Source organism: Delphinapterus leucas, chromosome 10 (assembly GCF_059928025.1).
Source record: "Delphinapterus leucas isolate spDelLeu-1000000601 "Yukka" chromosome 10, BTC_Dleu_Yukka2, whole genome shotgun sequence".
NCBI lineage: Eukaryota > Metazoa > Chordata > Mammalia > Artiodactyla > Monodontidae > Delphinapterus > Delphinapterus leucas.
In genome coordinates, this window is record NC_143138.1 from 85,787,799 (window position 1) to 85,800,140 (window position 12,342).

General features: G+C 43.5%; 2 protein-coding genes across 3 annotated transcripts in view; both read right to left on the reverse strand.

The window, feature by feature from the left end:
* Positions 1–12,342, reverse strand: part of FOXP1 (forkhead box P1) — a 502,532-nt gene that overhangs the window by 410,245 nt on the left and 79,945 nt on the right. The gene's annotated exons all lie outside the window — the stretch shown is intronic.
* The window catches only part of EIF4E3 (eukaryotic translation initiation factor 4E family member 3), a 320,442-nt gene continuing 308,223 nt past the window's right edge, over positions 124–12,342 (reverse strand). The window contains exon 8 of the mRNA XM_089918163.1: positions 124–12,342. This exon is cut by the window's right edge and continues 66,967 nt beyond it. The gene's annotated coding sequence lies outside the window, so the exon portion shown is untranslated.

The window sequence follows — 12,342 nt, forward strand, 5'->3', positions numbered from 1 at the left end:
GATGGCAAGCCACATTCAAACTAATTTTTTTTTCCACTGAGATAGCCTTGTAATTTACTACTGAAGAAATGGGCTATTTTATTGGTGAAATTAAAGAAGTAATTATAATATGTCCCAGAATAGTAAAAATGTAGGTATAAGCAATATTTTCTTATTTAATTATAAAACAAAAGTAGATGTGAATGTGAATCATTTTGAAACCTTCGAATTAAATTTAGAATTTAAACCCTGAAAACCCCTTGAAGTCGAAACATAATCATAATAGGTCAGGTTTGGTGTGAAATTCATGACTCACATTCGTGACACATATTCAGAAATGCTTCATACTAAAACTTTATTATAATCAAAAATTGATCCTCAGTTTTTCTGTCTCCTGGTCTTTACATGATGTAATGTCTAAGGCCACATTTCACACTGGTAAGTAATGATGACTGTATAAGACTCGTGATAAAAAAAAACTCATAAAATGTCACAATTTATAATTTTATGTATACTTGCCTCTCTAGTATCATGTACATTTGCACAGTGGATGCTAATTAGGTAACAATGGTGTTACTATAATGTCTATAAAACCTGCCTTTAAAACCAAATTCTGTTAAAAATAGTCTTTTCAAGCTGACATAGCCCATTTCCAGGGTCATATTTAAAATAATTAGCGCCATCGCTAGTAAGTGTTCTAATAAAACTTGAAAGTGATTTCTAAGCAGAATGCAAAATTCTCTAAAACTTAACAATAAAGTCTTCCAGTAATCTGAGATAATCTTTCCAAGGAGTGTCTATGAAATCAAAGAAGATTTTAAAACTCAAATTTCCTGGGGCCATTTACATGGCTCCTGAGCACGAATCTTGGGGAATTGGACCGATGGAGTCTGTTATCCTATCTGATTCTTTGACATATACAAATGTCCTGCTGGGCAGAGCAAGAGATTCTGAGAAGGAGACAGAGACAAAAGCCAACTCCTTTATCAAATATGTCAACTACGTAGACCAAATTTCCACAAGAATTACCAGCTCCCAAGGAACAGCATGTAAACTGCTCATATCCGCAAGCCCAAATCCAAGGCGATCAGCAGTTATTTTTGGAGTGATGGGATTTTTGTTTTTTAAGAACTCTGGAGAGTCCCCTTTAAAGGCAAGTTCTTTAAAACTACACGTTAACCCTTCTTTTTAAGCTTTCCCAGATTTCAAACTCAGTCCAGCCAAGAGACATGAAATCTAGGAGACAAAATTCCATAGATGGTGGGCATTTGTTCTAATACCCCAGGCCTTAAAATAGAAGGTCAAAAAGTTACCTACAAGTGTGAACCAGTACCTGGGAACCATTTAAGGAATAAGGAAACTACTGCTATATCTATCAAGAATGTACCTGTTAGGTTGCTCCGTATGTAATACAAAATCTTTTTAATGGATAGAAAAATGCATTTTTTATAATTAAGAAAATAAGGTATTTTTAGTAGGTAAGGTGATCAAATGAAGGGTTATCAATAATAATACCTATCTAATATGATTTCGCATTTGTCAAGTAGTTGCCACAAGCCCTAAGTCATTAATTCGTTACACCAAGCTTGTGTCAAAGGCATCATCAGTCTTAATGGATGAAAAGACTCGTCAGGGAACCGAAACAGCTCATCCCAGCAGAGTTGAGACTTGTCTTGGGACTCTAATTTAGTGCTCATTTCAGCACTACGCCTCTTAATTAGAGAACTGAAGTGGATAAATCCAGGTAAAATCCATTCTCCCCTTGGTGAACACCTGGAGACTGCTCCACTGACTGAATTATTCAGCTTGCGCCTGAACAGATTCCTGGTTCCCTTTTAGCTTGAAAATAATAGCCGGAGCACTAAAGCTCAGGGAGCACATGACTGTCTTACCGAGTCCAGGATCAGATCCCAAGTAATTCTCCTGCCCAACCAATTTCTCCTCTCCATCCTACACACCTCATTCCAGCCACACTGGTCTTCTTTCTCTTCCTCCAACCCACCAAGCTCATGGCACCTCAGGGTCTGAGCACTGGTTGTTCCTAAATCTAGAATGTGTATCTTCCAACCTTCTCCCGGCTACCTCCGTCCTGCCATTCAAACTTCAGCTCACATGTCGCCTCCTGCGATTAGCTTTTCCGGTCTACCTCCTCCAAAGTGGCCCGGAGGCACTCTTATTCTATCATCTCGGTTTCTAGCTCTACCCAGCACTTTTATCTGGTACTGTTCTATATTGTGTTTAATATCTGACCCAACTAGAATATCAGCCACACAACTGCAAGCTTCTTGATGGTGCCGTGAACAGCTATGTACCCGGTCCTTAAACACCGTCTCGCAGTCTTACAGATCATCTGTTCGATCCATGAATGGATCATATCCCACATCATTATCAGTCCCCAATAATGCAGTCTCTCTCCCTAAGACCACAAGTCCCTTTGACATGGCCAATGTTTTACAAATTTCCTGGATGAATGGGGGAGGGCGAGGTTACTTATGAATTACTTAGCTGCTTCAAAATGTGTTCTAAATGCTCTGCAGAAAAGAGATTGGTTCCTTTAATTATATACTGAGTAAGAGACATCTTTGAACCACTGGGAAACAGAAATGGGTTACAAAATGCTGAGTTTAGTTATAGAAATCCTTTTGTGTTTTTTTTTGTTTTGTTTTTGTTTGTTTTTGCGGTACGCGGGCCTCTCACTGTTGTGGCCTCTCCCGTTGCCGAGCACAGGCTCCGGAGGCGCAGGCTCAGCGGCCGTGGCTCACGGGCCCAGCCGCTCCGCGGCATGTGGGATCTTCCCGGACCAGGGCACGAACCCGTGTCCCCTGCATCGGCAGGCAGACTCTTAACCACTGCGCCACCAGGGAAGCCCCTTTTGTGTTAATTAATCATTCGAATAAAGGAGGAAGCATAGAGGAGAGGGAGCAGCCTGGGCTTCAGTTAGGAAAAGGGAGTGAGCAGAGCTGAGTCAAGTCTTCCCTTGAACTCCAGTACCAGGATACCCAGAACCTTGATTGCTGGCATGTCACAGCATCAAAGCACGGTGAGAATCGTGCAACTTCAATGGAGCAGCAACCACAAACAGCAGGAAGCTCACCAAGTGTCACGTGTGACCAGAAATGCGGTGCCCAATGATCCCACGAGTACCTAGCAGGGACGGAGTGCTGCCCCCGAGCCAGGCATCTGGGAAGCTTGTTCTACCCACCACCTCGATTAATCCTCACCTCAAGCCTAGGAGGTAGGCACACTACCATCAACCCCTTTTTGTAAATGAGGAAGCTGGGCCTGGAAAGTTTTGAGCCAGTACTTGAAGCCACAAGTCTGAGTCAAAGCCAAAGTTCTTATCCCATTTGCTTGTGTCCTGTGAGTTCAGGCTTCCCACCAAGCACTCAATGAAGCCTTTAGAAGCCGTATGGCCAGGTGAGATCAGGCTTGAGGCAACCTGCCTTCAGATAACACAAACGCTGGCAGGGTAAGGAAAGTCACATGTAACTACAACGAGAGGGAGAACACATACCCATGGGCAGGACCAGCTACTTAATTTGAAGGGCCCAGTGCAAAGGGAAAACATGCGGCCCCTTGTTCAAAATTATTAAGAATTTCAAGATGGCAGCAGCAGAGGATCAAAGCGAGCGCCGGGCCCCTGAGCACAGCGCGAGGGGGGCGGGCGGCCCTGGAGGGAACCCCGGTTCTCCGTGTCTCGTTTCTTTAAAACATTACTCCCTGCATTTCAGTTGTATTCATCTCTTTATAAAGTCCAATACTATGTGAGTCATAAAGGACATATATAACATTTTAAGTGGAAGAGAGAGTGTCAAGGGGCGGAGGGAGAAAGCATGTGCATTTTCTGTTCTTTAAATTGTCCAAGGGTCAGGTATGAGCCATCAAGTGGCAGTCCCTGGAATTGCATGGTCCGTCCCAGGAGGCAGAACTCAATTTGGAAGGGAGCGGACTTAACTGGGTTCTAAGGCTCCAAACGTGAAGGGGATGGCAAGCGGGGCATCTAAACTGCTCCATTAATTATGTGGACACGCGTTTATAGTTTGGGAAAGTTTTAACTGCATGGATTTGCTAGTGTTCTCCGAGTGATATCCTGAATTGTAGGCTATTGTCCATGTGGTTCTTTTGAGTCATTCTACAAATAACTTCCCGAATGTATATCACGTGCCAGGTCAAGTGACACGCCCAGGGACACAATGCCGGCCTCTGTGGAAGTGACAGGCCAGACACTGGCGAATAAATACACGTGGAATCATAAACTATGGTAAGAGCTATCAAGTCTGTGGAACCGTGAGAGAAAGCAAGCAGAGGGACTTGGGGTTTCCATTGACAGGAGGACGGGGCAGGTCACAGTGTTATGAACACCACACCAAAGCTCTCACTGGCCTCAGAGTTAATCTAAGAAACTTGAGGTCCTCAGCTTCAACTATATAAAGTGATTTTGCTATCCACCCTGGAAGAGAGTTCCCAGTAGAGCTCCAGGCTCCATACGATGCAGAACCAATCCTACAGTGTCACTCTCCATATAAGATTGTACAGGAAAGTGAAGGGTGGGGGAGGAAGGAGGGGGAAGGAAGGACAGGAAGAAAAGCGATCCGTAGCTTCAGACCAGGGAATGGCTTTAAAATAGAACCATTTTCTTTTTTCCTCTTTCCTCTTTCCAAAAGCTCAAAAAAAAACCCTCTTCGGACCACTCACAGCTTCCATCACTCCAGGGTCTTAACATTATTTTAACAGAGCTTTGTGTGCGCAAATAATACTAAAACCAGAAATTGTGCCCCTTCCTTAGGAGCACCTCTCTAATCTAACTGTATATATGTCAAGTCTATGTGTACAATATATATGTCAACAGTGCTGAAGTAATATCTTGTCCCCACTTGCTGCTGATTTCTTTGAATTCTCATATTAACCTCTCTCTCACTCTCTGTGTCTTTTTTAACAGTGCTGGGATTTTCCCTCTTTGAAACTTGACAGAAACGTAAGATATTTCAGTTCTCGCTATGAGGCACTAAGCGAACTGAAAATCTTGCCAGCACTCCAAGTCTCATTAGTTTCCTTTAAACACCTACTTGGCGGGTGTAAGCTAATGTGAACCGTTCTCACCCTGTTTAAATTCCAACTTAAAACCTGTACACAACAATAAAACATGTGGCTCATTTGTCATGCTTCCATGAGCAACGGTGTCACACCAAGAACCACAGGCTGGGTGTGCAGAGCGATTTCATTCCTATTTCCCATCACTCAATTGAGCCTTGTGTAGAAAAGCTTTTAACAACCACATCTGGCCTTTAATAAATCATTGCACTTTGTCTTCCTGCCAAAACTCCTCCTTTATCTAACTTACATCTCCATGATAAGATCGGAAATCACGCATTATGGTGGTGACAAACAACCGTAATTATGTCATTAGTAGCCATTTAGTCTACAAAGGTGCTCAAAGAGGAAAGGGAATGTACAATAAGAAATACAGGATAATACATTGATCATAGTTGTAATCCGCTTTTCCTTCATGACTGTAAAAAGCTGGCATAATTCTTGGGCACAGCAGGCAGTAACGGCAAACCACTCTATGAACTATGCAGCTATTTTATTCCCCTATCTACTTAAAAATAAAAAAGCATTTAATAGCTTGATCGAGACATGAAAGTTATTTGTGATGACTCGCTGATTATAATATTTATTTTTCCACTTTCGTAGAGTGACTTTTTGTGTTAGGAAAGAAACTTGAGTTATTTGGGTTGAGAAAATGTAGCAGACACACACGTACTATGCGTGCGTCTGTGTGTGTATACACTTTGGTATACACCTGTGGGCACATATTATGTACTGTGCATAGCATACGTACACATATACTTCATATACGTAGGTATTGTGCACGTGTACAAACACATTATAGCTATGTATGTGTTGTACACATACACACACTTGTATAGGAGTCCAGCAACTTCACAATGTAATACACTCTCTAAGGACCCCACGTCAGGAAGGAAAAAACGACCAAAGAGAGATTTAAGAAAATGTGGCATTTATTTTGATTCCCACCATTTCTCCCACTGTGCAGTTTAGGTGCAAGAAATCCCAGCAGGTTTTAAAATAAGTAACTATATGGGTATTCCTAAGTTCTAAAACCCTGTGTGTTTCTCCAATGTCAATAAAAATCAGATGCCTGATTCTGCACAGACCAGAGCTCTACCATCTACCGAGGCTGAAGCACTAGTAGTAAGAGGGAGGGGAGAGAAAGGAGGTGTGGGGTAAAACCTTTGACATCCGCAGCCTACCAAGACTGAACGCGATGAGATGAAAAGTCCCCTCCTACCGCTCCTCCACGCTTGAAATGCATCTACCTGAGATATGTAAGTCAAATGGATCAGAAGGCCACGTGGTCAGACTTTAGCAAGAGCAAAGTCATTTTATACAAAACCTCAGTCAGCCACTTCAACCTCTGCACTTCTTACAAACCTTCATTTCACTGTCAAATCTCTACGTGTGACAAGCTTTGAATCAAGTCATTTAGAAATTTCCCTGTTCGTTAATTCAACAACTACCTAGAAAATGTCTACTGTGTTCCACATCGATCTGTTAATCCACGGCTTGGGTCATAATTGTTGGGATTCTTTTATATGGTAAGCTCTCGGTTTTCACCTTGCACTTGGCAGTGCATGTCTTCCTGGGAGGGTGGGAGGCTGAGGTTGTTTTTTAAAAAAAAAACTTTTTGGCAGGCAAGTGAAATATGATGTTTATGTCTCTAATACGGGGGTAAATCTTGTGGATATCACCAGCTGGCTGATTCAACTCAGGACTGGCAGAAATGCAATGAAACTGTTTATTTCAAAATGGTAATAAACCATCTAAAAACCAGGTATTTAACTGGATTGGGTGTTCATAAAGTACAGTCTTTTCTGTTTTGTTAATTTACAGATAGTTATTGTTTCATGCTTACTTTCACCTGAAGACAAAACCTCGGGTTTTCAAAAGATACTTGGGAAGTAACGAAAGCTACATTTTTTCCTCAGAAGTTCTGTTAAGGAAAGAACAAACTCCCATACCCACGCTACACATTGTGTAAGATGTAGACACCCCCATTTTTCAACCTACTGGAGGAGGAATTAGAAAGTAACCACTGCAGGCAAAAACAGAGAGTAAAATTACAATAATAAACAGAGGATTTTAAGAGAACACATAAAGGGGAGGGAAGTCTAAAACCAAAGAGCCTTCAGCCAAATTTACCTACAAGCTATCGGCTTGATTTTCTCTTCATCAGTCTAAGGTCTAAGGATGTCTTTTAGTGCCAGAGTCCTCCCTACCGCTACTCAAAAACCTCTGACATTTAGAAGATTTTTTTTCCCTAAGAAAAGCTTATCTGGAACTCACATGCTTCTTTAGTTACATATGAAAGAAACGGCACTCACATCAACATTATCTTTATTTATCAACTCCCCTGCACACTGCCCCGTGGGTACTAGCAGTTCAAAAGTTCAAAAAGGTTTTTGAAAACAAACCAAGATAGAAAACAGGCACCAATGCCTATTTGGAACTTACATTCTCCTGACTTCTAGCATTCTCTAGATGATGGATCAAGAGGAATGATAAAAGATAGAGAGGGAAGCGGCTGCCAGGGGAGGGTATCAGCTGGTGTGGATGGCATTTCTCAAACTGCCTGAAAAATTCATCTTCTCCCCACAAGCTGTCAGGGCTCAGCACGGGACTGATCTACCTAACACACCTCAGGACAAGAAGGAGAGGCAGAGAGCCTCCTTCAACGCCAAAATTCTTCCTCCCTTTTATTCTTCTATTTTTCTTCTCTTTTATTGTATTTTTGTGTGCTGTTGCTTCGAACATTCCTCTCGGGGGTTCTGTTAGCCTCTTGAAAGTGATGGCTGAGAAAGCTTCAAAAATAAGCCTGTGATGGTTCAACCTTTGCTGGGCATCTTTAAGTATCACTGCTCTCTTGCTGGATTAATTGGTTGACACCTTCCTTCTCTAAACCATGTTCCTGCCTGTAACAGAAGATGAGGCTCTTGCTGGTCAATCAATCGAGTGGGCTATTTCTCTTCAAATGGATGATATCAATGGACACAATACAATGCAAATCATCTGTTATAAAAGATCAATACTAGGGACCTGAGCAGACCATTATAACCTCCCCTTGAGGGCACCAATACAGTCCAGCTGAAATGTGCAGTTCTTGTGAGGACAGGGCTATCCTCTTCCACTTCCTCACCAGACTACAGAGTTTTTGAGGGAAGGAACGACTCATTAACATCTTCCTCAGCTTGGGGTGATGGCAAGTTCTGAACTGGGGAGCACTACACCTTACTAAGTGCAACGAATTGTCCCAGTAACTCTACTTCTGGGTATTTACTCGAAAGAAACTCTCGTACACGCCAAAAATGTTTACGGCAGTAAAAATAAAGTTATAAAAGTTCATCAGCATTGGAATGAAGAAGCACAATTCACTGTCAATTGACAGAATACCATGCAGACTTTCAGCAGGGTAAGCTAGATCTATACATATTATCACCGTATCTTTCTCAAAATCAAGGTAGAATAAGAAAGCATGGGCTTCCCTGGGGGTGCAGTGGTTGAGAGTCCGCCTGCCGATGCAGGGGACGCGGGTTCGTGCCCTGGTCTGGGAGGATCCCACATGCCGCGGAGCGGCTGGGCCCGTGAGCCATGGCCGCTGAGCCTGCGCGTCCGGAGCCTGTGCTCCGCAACGGGAGAGGCCACAACAGTGAGAGGCCCGCGTACCACAAAAAAAAAAAAAAAAAAGAATCGAATAAGAAAGCATGAAGGAGTTAGGATACAATACATTTTGATGCTAAACGTATAAACTAAACACTCTCAAAAAACGCTAAGTTTTTTGAGTTATAAGTACATATTATAAGTACATGTATAAGTACATGTATAAGAATGGAATGGAATGAGGCACCCCAAACTCCTGATGGAATGTGCTTCCGAGGAATGGGAAGAGGAACAGTTAAAGAGGATCTTGCTACAGCTGAAATGTTTTGTTCCTTTTAAATAGATCTACAAGCAAGCAGGACAAAATGTCAACGATTGTCTTTCAAGCTGGAGAGAATACAGGTGACTGCTCATCTTTGTGCTTTCCTCTGACGTTTACATGTCCTGGGCTCCGCCTCCAGCCCCCTGTCGATTTAATTCTGAAAATGGTTTGAAAATCATTCAATCAATTAGGGTGTCTTCTTACATACACTTGGCCGAGCATATTCTTCATCAGATAAGAGATTTTACAAGCAAAGATCAGTTTGTCCAAGAGAAAGTCTAGTTTGGGGGATTTGCTGGGAGGTTTTGTTTTGGTGGAAATGTCATAACCCAAAGTATCTGGAAATTGGGAATAAAGAAGTTGGACCTCTTCAAATTCACAAAACCCTAGCATATTCACATGTGGTTGACCATAAGCTGATCTTCTCAGGTCCAGTTGGGGTGAGGACAAAAAGCTTGCCTGGGGACTTCCCTGGTGGTCCAGTGGTTAAGAATCCACCTTCCAATGCAGGGGATGCGGGCTCGATCCCTGATCGGGAACTAAGATCCCATATGCCACAGAGCAGCTAAGCCTGCGTACCACAACTACTGAGCCCGTGCGCTCTGGAACCCACACGCCACAACTAGAGAGAAGCCCACACACCGCAACGAAGAGCCCACGCACTGCAACAAAAGATCCTGCACGCTGCAACTAAGACCTGACGCAGCCCAATAAGTAAATAATTTTTTTTTTTTTTTTTTTAAAAAAGCTCGCCTTGACCTCCAAACTGGAGACAGCTTTCAAAAGAAATACGTGGCTCCCCACCGAATGCTTGCAGGTCAATGGCTGCTGAAAGGCGATGAAAGTAAGGGCCACACAAAAACAAGGGCACCGTTTCAAGGTCGGGACTGGGATTAGACAGGGGTTACTGAGGTGATATACATATGCCCCACCTTTAAGACCCATGGAATGACAGAATTCCGAACACAACCAAACTGCCTAATCCAAATGGATGCTCCGTGCAGGAAAAAGAGTTTAAGATGATCAAAGTCAATTTCACTATTTGCTTTCAATATTCTGACACCCATGACAAGAGACCTTGTATTTTCCAAAACCAATGAGACTTAGAGCAATGGCCTACAGTTAATTAATTACCTCAAAGGAAGGGAACGATGAGGGCACCCCCATGTGTTGGGTGATTTCTTTGGGACACCGGACTTGGCTGTTGCTAATATTGTTACCTTGTTCCCCAAGAACCACAGGGTCAAAGCGCAGGTTTTCTGAGTGACACCTGACCAGGTTTCTAAAACTGTTGTACAAAGACCTTTAAGTACAGAAAGGAAACATAATTGTTGACTTTAAATATACAGGCAAAACTCATGGTAAATAACAATAATTTGCTTGGAATATTGTTCCATGCAGCATTTCACAGAAATCCAGCATACAATTTGCGAGAAAGTGCAGGCAAATTAATTGTATACTTTCACCTTTTCTTCTCAACTCATGTACGAGAAGAATAATATTTTACCCCACGCAGAGAAGCCCCATACACCACATATGGTTTTCAAAAGGACCTAATCAATAGTATCAACTGAACCTGAGATTAGGTTAGATGGCAGACAGAGGCAAACAGCCTGTAACTGTTAAGAAGCATCATTCCCATGGCTTTCAACGTCCTGTGCCTTGACGGCAGGCAACAGGGCAATACGGTTTATCGTGCGGAGACTGAACCCGGTGCAAAGTGCCACTCCCAGCCAGAGGGCTGACGCTGGAAATGAGTTTTGAAATACCTCTCAAGGCAAGAGCCTGCCGCCACCAGCTTCCAAGATCCTCCACTTCTGCCCAGCAAGCAAGCCTTACACAGAGGTCTGCCCAGGGGCCAGCAGACACAGCCCCCAACCCACAGTGAGACTCGGGTTCAAGACCAGGCTCCTGGGCTTCTTTCCTGTGCCACTGTGGAAGAGTTGCTTAACTGTTCTGATCCTCCATGGCATGGATCTACTAATGGACAGGACCTCAGAGTGCAGCTCTGAACACAAGGCATGTAGGTCAACCAGATGCTGTGCCTACTCTTAGCTCATAGGGGATCTAGCTCCGTGCACCTAAATCATCATCAGGCAGTCACACGAGCCATGCCATAGACGCACGGCCCTTCCACATGTCAGGATCCTACAACCTGACGGACAAGTTCCCAGCATCCCCATGTCACAGGTGGGGAATCTGAAACTAAGAGTAACCTGTTCACACACCCAGTGGGTCCAAGGCTGATGCTGAATAGGAAGCTAGGTTTATCTGAGACCAGAGCGTATCCCCTAAACCAGCATTCCACCTTCCTGGTTGCACATCTGAGTCACCGGGAGAGCTTGCAAAACTCCCATGCCCAGGCCACCCTCCAGACCAATTAAACTGAATTTTCTGGGGTCCGGGACCCAGGCATCAGCATTTTTAAAGCTCTCCCGGTGATTCTCACATGCAGCCATGTTTGAGAACCACTGCTCCAGTCACAGTCCAACACCAGGCATATGGTCCTTCTTTGATGTGTTAGTTTCCTCTTGCTGCCGTAGCAAATTACCATAAACTTAGGGACTGAAAATATACACATTTATAGTCTTAACAGATCTGGAGGTCAGAAGTCCAAAACGGGTCTCACCAGGCCAGGCTAAGATGAGGATGTTGACAGGGCCGTGTCCCTCCTGGAGGCTCTAGGAAAAAATCTATTTCCTTGCTTGCTTTTTCCAGCTTCTAGAGGCTGCCCTCATTCCTTGGCATGTGGTTCCTTCCCTCATTTTCAAAGCCAGCAACACTGGGCAGGGCCTCCTCCCACAGCCATCCCTTTGGTTCTTTCCCTTTAATCTCCCGCTTCTGATTTTAAGGGCCCTGTAATTACATAGGGTCCACTGTGATAATCCCGGATAATCTCCCCACATTCAAGGTCAGGTGATTAGCAACCTTAATTCCATCTGCAAATCTAATTCCCCTTTGCCATATAATGTATTCCCGGGCGCGAGGGATCCGGACGCAGACATCTTCAGGGGGGCATTATTCTGCCTACCACACATGACATTTCTGCCTCTGGGCCAGGATCATGGTTAAAGGGATACATTCTAAAGGTGACCTGAAAGTGGGTCTCCGTATATGAGCCTCCTGCTTGCTTAATAGTCTTACAGGGAATATTTTACTTGACCCTGCATCTTAGGTACCCAGTAGAGTGGCTGGAGTACGAAAGGTGCTCAAGCGATGCTCGTGGAAGAAAAGAAAGGATCTTGCATTTCTCCCGCCAAAGCATTTTATATCAGATACGCTCTCAAGTTTAATAAGGAAAGAGATAACCAGAGTGGTTTCTAATTGGATATTCACATGAGAAATTTCTGCTTGATTCTAAA